Below are 10433 nucleotides of genomic sequence, written 5' to 3' on the forward strand. Positions count from 1 at the left end.
TAACAGTTTGCAGGTTTTGCTATGTCTAGAAAACCATTTCTAGTGTTGACAGCAAAAAATAGGTCCCGGGTCAAACCCGCTCTGTCACACGTTTCTTCTTTAGAAACGTCTGTTCCTCGTCGCCAGGAATGCATCTCGGGCTAAACTAACAGATTACACACATCGGGCATTCTTCCCCTAAAACAAAGCTTTCTCTGTAAAGGAAACGGCCTTTATGCGGGAAATCCGAGTGTTTATCGCGCTGGCAGCGTAGTCCCGCGGAAGACAATGCCTCCACGACACCCGTTAATGCGGATTATAACTGAACTCTGCTCGCCAGCCCGGCGCTTTGTAGTTCTGCGTGTTCCCCCACAGAGGAGGCGTTATCGTCTCCAGCTGTGATATTTGTGGCTGAGCTGCGAGGAGATGAAAAGGAAATTACTGCTAATTGACCAGGAACAGGAAGCGACTGCCCTGGTTTTGTTCCCAGCATTTACTGGCCTATTTGAAGTGATAAAACTCTTATTTACCAAAGGGCATGTAGGCACTTCGCAAAAAGTGTTGGTTAAACGATCACGTACAGAGTGAGCATATTGTTTCAGGCAAAGAAAAACAAGACATGCAGCATAGAAGACATAATGAACAAGTCGCCCAGCCCAGTGTGTTGGGAAATGTGTTTCTTTTTAACTCTAAACCATAATCCTTGGGAATAAGCAGGGTTTCTCGGATAGAAACATCAGAGGGTCGGTTCTCCATCTGTGTGAAGGCCCTTCCCAGAGTTAGTTGGGTGCGTTGCGTGCAGTGACGTCAGTACGCCTCTTTGCTGAGTCAGGGCTGCTGTTGGAAATGTCCTGCACTATAAGTAGCAGAGCGTGTGTTCTTTTAACCTTTCTATAGTCGGTGCACGGCCGTGTGAGCTGCTAGCTGACTGTGGCAAAGTTTCCCCTATCCGATTCTCGCAGCGGTGCTGTGGCACCACTAACACTGTTCTCTTCAAATATTATATAAATATTGCTGGACTTTTGTCGCGATCTGTGAGGGTTTAACATACTGATATTTGGTAGAATACTCTTTTTTTCAGTTCCTCTGATTGTCCCATATATTTCTAATTTGACATTTTAATACGCAACATACTTATACATTCGGGCTTGTCCACCACGGATGTATGTCGTTAAAACGCGCACTTTTACAACGCATGCACTTACAACGCATTTTTTACAACGCACAATCCATTACAACGCATGACATTACAACGCAGCACACTACAACGCATTTTTAAAAACTACCTTTACAACGCATTTCCATTACAACACATACTACCTTTACAACGCATACCATTACAACGCATAATATTAAATTGCATTTAAGGTTAGTATTAGATAGTATAGGGGTAAAAATTACTATTCTAACTCCAGGGGGTGCAACAGTAGGGTAAGTGTTGGATAGTATAGGGTTAAAAATTACTATTCTAACTCCAGGGGGTGCAACAGTAGGGTAAATGTTGGATAGTATAGGGGTAAAAATTACTATTCTAACTCCAAGGGGTGCAACAGTAGGGTAAGTGTTGGATAGTATAGGGGTAAAAATTACTATTCTAACTCCAGGGGGTGCAACAGTAGGGTAAGTGTTGGATAGTGTAGGGGTAAAAATTACTATTCTAACTCCAGGGGGTGCAACAGTAGGGTAAGTGTTGGATAGTATAGGGGTAAAAATTACTATTCTAACTCCAGGGGGTGCAACAGTAGGGTAAATGTTGGATAGTATAGGGGTAAAAATTAGTATTCTAACTCCAAGGGGTGCAACAGTAGGGTAAGTGTTGGATAGTATAGGGGTAACAATTACTATTCTAACTCCAGGGGGTGCAACAGTAGGGTAAGTGTTGGATAGTATAGGGGTAAAAATTACTATTCTAACTCCAGGGGGTGCAACAGTAGGGAAAGTGTTGGATAGTATAGGGGTAAAAATTACTATTCTAACTCCAGGGGGTGCAACAGTAGGGTAAGTGTTGGATAGTATAGGGGTAAAAATTACTATTCTAACTCCAGGGGGTGCAATAGTAGGGTAAGTGTTGGATAGTATAGGGGTAAAAATTACTATATTATGCGTTGTAATGGTATGCGTTGTAATGGTAGTATGCGTTGTAATGGAATGCATTGTAAAGGTAGTTTTTAAAAATGCGTTGTAGTGTCATGCGTTGTAATGTCATGCGTTGTAATGGATTGTGCGTTGTAAAAAATGCGTTGTAAGTGTAGTGCGTTGTAAAAGTTGCGTTGTAAAGGTTGTTCCCCGTCCACCACCCATTGGTGTTTTTATGTGTCATTCACATTTTGATTCCGCTCGTTACAGCAGCAATGGGTCAGCCATTGGCTTTCACAAGGCGCACATCCACGCAAAAAGTAGTTCTCCGCCAGGGAGCCTTTTTTAAACCAAAACACATCTTTGCTTTTGCCAATGTATGTTTTTAGGTTGAGATGGACCTGGCAGCTTCCTCAACAATGACATTTTGCAAAAGACTGGCAAGAGAAAATACAGGCATTGATAAAGCCAAAAGGATGACAGCCAACTCCAGACCTATTGAATTTGCCAGTGCTTATTTTTCTTGCATGTTGCTGTTACTTATTTTTGCTTTACCCATTATTCATGCTAGATGTAGATGAGTTACTCAGGCCGGAAATAAGAAATCTTTAGAACTCTGTTCTATGCCCTGTCAAACCAAGCAAACTCTGCTATTGGCTAGAAAAGCCAGCGAGAGAACAGCGGCGCACCCCCTCTTCTGAGTCTGCCTGCCAGGCTGTGAATAAGCAGCGTCTGGCTCGCGATGAGAGGGCCTGAGACCGCAAGAAGTTATTTTCATGACTTGTTGCATTATTCAGCAGTGACTGTGTAACGTGCCCCCTGTTCACTACCCCAGGAGTCTGAGGCATATAGAGTGCGCCCCTCTCTTCCTGCCCCCATACCATCACATAAGACGTAAAATAAACCAAGCAATGGCAGTTTGGAAGCTGTGAGCTCTACATTTTAGCAAAAGTTATTGCTGTTACCCAGGATTAAAAGTTAACGCGTTATTGTGAGGGCGTGTGTCATGCACTGCAATGCAATATACATATATACATTGTCTTTTGGTGTAACTGTGTTCAAAGATTCATTGACTATACCAATGCTTATCACTGATCTTTTGTCTGTTTTTCTTTTAGTGATCTTATTATTTGGGGAAAAGATGTGAACGTCAGCAGCGACGGAAGCAAAGTTGCCTGCCAGGTGTAAAATACCGACAGCACACCTCTGTCGATGCAGAGCAGGCTGTTTACGTGCAGGTGCATTTACCTGCGCACCGGGAACGCATCTTGTGCCGAAGAAAGTCAGGCCGTCACCCCTGACGAAGATCCCTCCCCACGTGGAACCCTGGATTCCTTGCTGGAAGCTGCACAGCATGCAGTGCCACGGGAAGTGGCAGGTTACCGACAGTCAAGGCGCTACTCCCATTGCACGTGCAGCAGTGGGATTGGAGCCAAGACTAGGGTGGACTGTATTGTGGGCGGGACCAGGGGTTGATGCAGAGATCTCTTACACAACGGCGCTGTCTTCAGCCAGAGCCCCTTTTCTGGAACCCAATATGTGAAGACTGCTTCCTGAATGTGAAGCGCCGCTTCCGGAGCTCAGATCTGTGCATCCGGGCTTTGCCGCTGCAGCGTCCTGTATTTAGAAGTGACTCAGGCGCTTTCCTCTTAATATTACTTTGCATTTCTTTTGTAGCTGTACCTCTATATTGTTCGCTGTTTGCATGCTGAAGCATTGCCTCACAAGTAAGGGCTTGTGTGAATGGTTTGTATGTTTTGCACATTTTGTTTACTCTGTGTCCTTCTTATGTTGTCTTTTACTGCACACACAAACGCAAAGAAAGGAAACTGATGAATAGTTGATCAGCAGCCAAGTGGGTGAGGAGCCGGAAGGTGGCAGCTTGGGGGCGGGGCGCGTGCGCCGCGGTAGGAACGGAAGTATTACCTGACAGGATCTCAGATGGCGCACTAGTTAAAGGAAAAGCCATGAGGATATCTCTTTTTCAGGCTCCCGGCTCCCTAGTCTCACCCTGCACCCCCTCTTCCTTATGCACAAAGAGGAGCAGGTTTGTGCATAAGCCCTGGCTAGCGGCATTATCCAAAGGTATTTATTTATTTATTGGGGTTGCAACTAGCTTTTGATGTAGCCTTATTTAAGCGAATGAATGAAGTCTTGCTGATTATTTTTATTATTATTATATTTTTTTACTGTGGACTATTAGTTACAACTTGCACTGACTGGAATGTCTTACCTTCTTACTTTTTTTGCGTTTTAATAGGGCCTGGCGAATGCACGGCTTGTCAGACCCTTTTGAGGGCTTTCGTGATCATTAGTACACAGACAAAATTAAACAAAGCCTGGTACCCTTCATCCCCTGATAGTTATAAGGTTCTCTATGCCTTTGTACAGTGCAGCCGATATCAGACACGCTGGTTTCTGTATGGCGTTGACCATAGTTTCATTAAACCAAAGTATTTTCAAACTATTCGAGTCTTCTTAAGTCAAGTGGAGAGGCGTTTGGGCGCCTGTATTTTTTGTTGTGTTGAGGTTAAAACAGTAGTATACATTAAAAGCACCAAGATGTATATACATGATCAGAACTTTGTATCTGAAATCTAGAAAAGTACACAATACTTTCACAGAGATACAATAGACCGTCTTAAATCCGGAACAGCCGGTTTACTCAGCTGTTCCAAAACGGCATGTGTCATACTGCAAGGCCTTTATCAACTATACTGAAATAATGCAGTGTACATGTTGAGTGGGTCTAAAATTGACAAGCATCGGTGATAGAAAACAAAAAGGCAATTTTTGTAAATTGTTTTGCATCACTTTTCTATTCCCCTTACTTACAGTTCCACATGTGCCAGATTGGCAATAGTCCCTTAAATTAGACCAGGCGGCTGCTGAAATAAATATCCTTAATTTCCCCGCACCCTGTGACATGGGGAGCTAATCAAAGTCAACATCTGCAAACGCCCTGAAGTAAATTGTTTTAAAGAGTCAACTGTACAAAAAAAATTAATCCTCGGTTGCAAGCACAAAATCATCTCTTGGGATATTGCCAATACCCACATAAAGAAGCACAGTGGGTTAGGAAAATTGATTATATAGCTATATATTGTGTACAAATCTCAATAACATTGAATTCCTCTACTCTGGGTTAATGTAAATCGTGGCACAAAAATCTGTTCTGCCTTTAAAATTCTCAGAATTGCATGTTACCATCGGGTGCAGGTATACTCACTTGAATGTGGCTATGCTAATAGAGATTGTAATCCAATCCCAATGCTAGATTTCTCATATCCCATCGTGTTGTCAAATACTGATGTCAGATTAGGCCTCAATCCATGAAGGGAAGAACCTGGAAGCCCTTCATTGTGACTCTTTAGGGGGGAGGAGCCAAGTTAGTTGCTTGACCCTTGGAGGAGTCAAAACACCATGGCCTGAAGTAGAAGTGTTGTAATTCAGGGCTGGTAAAAGTCCAGTTATCAGCCCCATCGGAATTACAAGGTCTGCTGGAACGCCGCGGACCCACTGTATTTTACCCTGCGATGTTGGCTGCTGCTGATAGGAACGAAAATCTCCAGATGGGATTTCCCTGGTGATTCCTAATTTCTTGTGGGACCTTAAGGTCCTGAGACCTAACTCCTGGCAACTCTGACTCCCGTAGTTGATGCCATGGTGCATGGGGAGGGCGTTACCATGTGCCACAGCAGGGCCCGTGTAAAGAGGTCCCATGCAGCTCACCACAAAGGAAGGCCTTAGAGAGGAAGGTTCTTGCTATTTTGTAGAGTGATTGTTGTAGTGATAAATAATGAAGGGTGGGCTTCCACTCTGCAGGTCCTTTTGACCGTCCCACCACATTCGGCGATGGAGTTACTACCGACAAATGATGTTGCTCCTTGTTTAATAAACACCTGATTTATCAGACGACAGATCTGTGTATGTGAAGAAGTGGAACGTGGTGCTTGTTTCTCCGTCATTGCTGACTCATTTTAAGTTTTGAATAAGTATTTGTACCCTCAGTCTGCAGCTGCAGGTCTGTGGGTTACAAAAGGTTGTCTCTTTGCTGCTGGACGGGTCGTTGGTATCCTTCAGCAAAGTACTTCTGATCCACAAACTTCACATGTGTCTTACTTTTAATAAAAAAATGTCAACTTCAAGAGACTCGTCCCTTTGTCCTTTTTCGTATTTGAATATTTTATTTGGCACTCTACTACAGGCACTGGAGAGACGATGCAAATGTAAATATGAGCAAATATGATGTAAATATGAGCATGCAAAATCGAAGGCATCCTTTAACAGTATGTAAAACCTGCAGCCTGAGATGGGTGCACCTGAAAAGGAGTGCTTGGTGTTATGTGAACAACTTAAGCTTCTTGTTTGCTCATAAGAAAGAGGGGTTTATTTATTTTAGAAGACTTATAAAAGCATCTGGACCAAAGGATAGACCTTTGATGACAGTGCAAAATGGACAAGGTGAATACACTTTACAGCAGCGGCTAGCAAAACAGAACACCAAAAACGGATCACTTCATACAAACATTTTGTCATTTCGTGTTGGCAGTTTTGGCAGCGCTTACACTGCCCAAAGCTCCCTTGCCCGCTAGTAATTTACAGGATTTTCATAAACATGTACATTTTAGATTTATTCCAAAAGTCAAAATTGAAAGGAAATTCCCACATCACAGATACGTAGTTGAATTTTTTTTGAAATAAGCTAATATATAGTTTACGTTCTTTTTTATTTTTTTACATTGCCATGTTTGGGAAGTCTAGTTTCAACAAATAGCACCCGTTCTACGCCCTGGTAGACGAGTTGTCTGTGGTGGAGATATATATTGTGTAGTTGTGGATATGGTAAGCATTAGCCTCACCCCTAGAACACGCAACCACAGGTGACATACGGTTGCTATTTATCACACAGAATCAGTGCTATTATAATTTGCGTAAACAAACATAAATTGTAAGTCAACATTGCATCTGCCAAAATTACTTACTACATAACTGTGTAGGAATGCTCCAGAAATGAACAACCCTTTTGCATAATTAAACACATTGAATCGCAGCACAGAATGGCCCAATCCTAGGGACTGCAAGGTTTGAGACCACCAAAGTCTACAACTTGGAAAAATATTGCATGGGACTGTTGGCGGTAATTTGTCCGAATGGCAAGAAAAACATGAAAGTTGTGAAAAATACTGATCCCACGAAAGACTGTCTAGAATACTGGGATCAGAAAACTGATTCGAGATGGATCGGTAAATAAAAAAAGAATATAAAAGGAAGTAGCATGAAAAAATTTTTATTTGTAAAGTGAAATGGCTGGCAGCAAATACATATACAAAAATATATATTGGGTCGCGTAAAGGGAGGCAACTGATTAGCATGTGGTGGGGGAGGAAGGGAAAAGCACACAAGGGAGACAACAGTATGGGATTGAAGGGAGATACACCCGGGCAAGAGCATTATGAGGAGCGTGCAAGGAGTGAGAAGCACACAAACAGGAGAGCAACATGGCGCATGGGGTAATAAAAGCACACAAGCTAAACAGCTGGAAAACACATGCACTCTCTCGAAAAAACTAGGTCCCTTAAAGTGAGGAATAGGAAGACAAAGGTAAAGATGCCATATGCAGTGGAGAGAAAAACACAATATGGACAATGCAAGTTGTTGAATATGCAGGCAAATGAGAGTGAAAAATAAAGCCAACCAATGGTAAGCACTGGGTGGGTTTTAAGCTTGCTTTAAGTTCTTGTTAAACTGTTTACAGGTTTATTTGCAACTAGACCGCTTCAGTTGTCTATTAGGTTTAATCTGAAAAGTGCAAATGATCCAGCAATAACATGTCCCTCTCAAGAGAAAGAGTGCAAAAGATTAAATGCTATAGAGAGGACGATGGAGAATTGCTAACTGAAATACACTTTTCAACAAGTGCATACACCAGCAGCGCGATGAGCTACAGAGATAACACAACGTCTCCTAGAAGAAAATTAAAAGGGTAAAGGCTGTGATGCAAAGAAGGCAAGGGAATGTAGTGTCTTCCCAGCAGGGGTACCCGCTAATGACTATGCCACACACGGAGCTTGGTATCACACGTCTTTAATCGTCTGCTTGTGAACTCCACATTCTAAAGCAACCTGCACTGCAATACACTGTTCATTACGTCATAGCTCTACGGAGTTCATCAGGAGCCATAAGGGCTCTGTCATTGTTAACTCGCAAGACACTACATTTTCCCTTCTATTAAACAAAAACTTACCAATTTTACAAAATATATACACATATATAGATATAAATCTCTTCAATTAACCCCTTAACTGCTGGGCCTTTCCCCCCCAGTGCTGAGCCCTTTTTTGGCTATTTGGGGTAGTTCGCGATTAGGCCTCTAACTTTTTGACCACATAAGGTATCCACGCCAAATTTGCGTCCTTTTCTTCCAACATCACCGTGATTCTAAAGGTACCCAGGGTTTTTGGATTTCCCTGGAGGGGATCCAGAAATTAGCCAAAATACAGGTACATTTTGTTTTTTTTTGGGAAAAAAGGAATACAAATGAAAGCGTCTAGTTTTTTCCCTGCAAATGGTATCAAAAAAGGGGCTGTGGTCCTGAAATCACAATTTTCTCAGCTTTCAGGGACAAGCAGACTTTTTTCATAAAACCAATTTTTTTTATACAGGTTTGGCATTTTTCTGGGACGTTGCCCATTTTTGCTATTTTTTGTGCTTTCAAACTCTTTCCAGTTAATGGTAGAAATGGGTATGAAAGCAATAATGGATCCTGGAAAGCTGTACATTTTAGAAAAGTAGACAAAACTCTGAATTCATCAAGGGGTCATTTGTGTAGATCCTTCAAGGTTTCTTTATAGAAACTAACCATTGAATATAGGAAAATGTAAAAATTAGTTGAAAAAAACAGACATTTGTGTCAACGTTTTCACCTGTAACTTCTTCTAATTATGACAGCTGTTTGAAAGCAATATGCCGTTACATCTGCTCGACCTTTCTGGTTGTGGGGATATATAGGACTTGTAGGCTCACCAAGAACCTGACGAACCCAGAGCCAACAACTGAGAAGCGGCTTGCAATTGTTTTTAATTATGTACCAGGTATATAGCAATTAATTTGGGTAAATATATACATGGAAAAATCTGTATGCAAAACACCTATTGGAACAAAATATAGAGATTAGAAACAGTAGATATTTGCACATTTTCGAAATTGTGAGTACCCATACTAGCATGAGAATTATAGGTCATTTTTCAAAATGGCTTCTTTTTTATACATTGTCTTTCATTTGGAAGGCAGAAATGCATTGAAAGTCAATAGGTAATAACAGTTGCTCTACAATTCTGTTACCCTAAGTCTCCCGATAAAAATGGTACCTTACTTGTGTGGGAGGCCCAAGTACCCGCGACAGGAAACGGCCCAAAACGCAACGTGGACACACCACATTTTCGCAGTGAAAACGGACCGTTTTTTTGCAAAGTGCATAGCTGTAGATTTTGAACCCTAGCTTTGCTAGCACCTAGGGAAACCTAGCAAGCCTATACATTTTTGAAAACTAGACACCCAGGGGAATCCAGGATGGGGTGACTTGGCTGGCTCTCACCAGGTTCTGTTACCCAGAACCCCTTGCAAACCTAAAAATTGTCAGAAAAACCACATTTTCCTCACATTTCTGTGGTGGAAAGTTCTGGAATCTGCGTGGATCCACAAAAGTCCACCCATCCCGCGTTCCCCAAAGTCTCCCAAGAAAAATGGTACCTCACTTGTGTGGGAGGCTCAAGTACCCGCGACAGGAAAAGGCCCAAAACGCAACGTGCACACACCACATTTTCGCAGTGAAAACGGACCGTTTTTTTGCAAAGTGCCTAGCTGTAGATTTTGAACCCTAGCTTTGCTAGCACCTAGGGAAACCTAGCAAGCCTATACATTTTTGAAAACTAGACACCCAGGGGAATCCAGGATGGGCTGACTTGGCTGGCTCTCACCAGGTTCTGTTACCCAGAATCCCTTGCAAACCTAAAAATTGTCAGAAAAACCACATTTTCCTCACATTTCTGTGGTGGAAAGTTCTGGAATCTGCGTGGATCCACAAAAGTCCACCCATCCCGCGTTCCCCAAAGTCTCCCGAGAAAAATGGTACCTCACTTGTGTGGGAGGCTCAAGTACCCGCACAGGAAAAGGCCCAAAACGCAACGTGCACACACCACATTTTCGCAGTGAAAACGGACCGTTTTTTTGCAAAGTGCCTAGCTGTAGATTTTGAACCCTAGCTTTGCTAGCACCTAGGGAAACCTAGTAAGCCTATACATTTTTGAAAACTAGACACCCAGGGAAATCCAGGATGGGGGGACTTGGCTGGCTCTCACCAGGTTCTGTTACCCAGA

The 10433-nt window shown here is 42.5% G+C and overlaps 1 protein-coding gene across 1 annotated transcript in view; it reads left to right on the forward strand.

Moving 5' to 3' along the window:
* The window catches only part of ENC1 (ectodermal-neural cortex 1), a 29497-nt gene extending 23294 nt beyond the window's left edge, over positions 1 to 6203 (forward strand). The window contains exon 3 of the mRNA XM_085632323.1: positions 3174 to 6203. The gene's annotated coding sequence lies outside the window, so the exon portion shown is untranslated. The remainder of the gene's footprint in view (positions 1 to 3173) is intronic.
* Positions 6204 to 10433: the final 4230 nt, after the last annotated feature.

Source organism: Triturus cristatus, chromosome 2_1 (genome assembly GCF_964204655.1).
Source record: "Triturus cristatus chromosome 2_1, aTriCri1.1, whole genome shotgun sequence".
Classification (NCBI taxonomy): domain Eukaryota; kingdom Metazoa; phylum Chordata; class Amphibia; order Caudata; family Salamandridae; genus Triturus; species Triturus cristatus.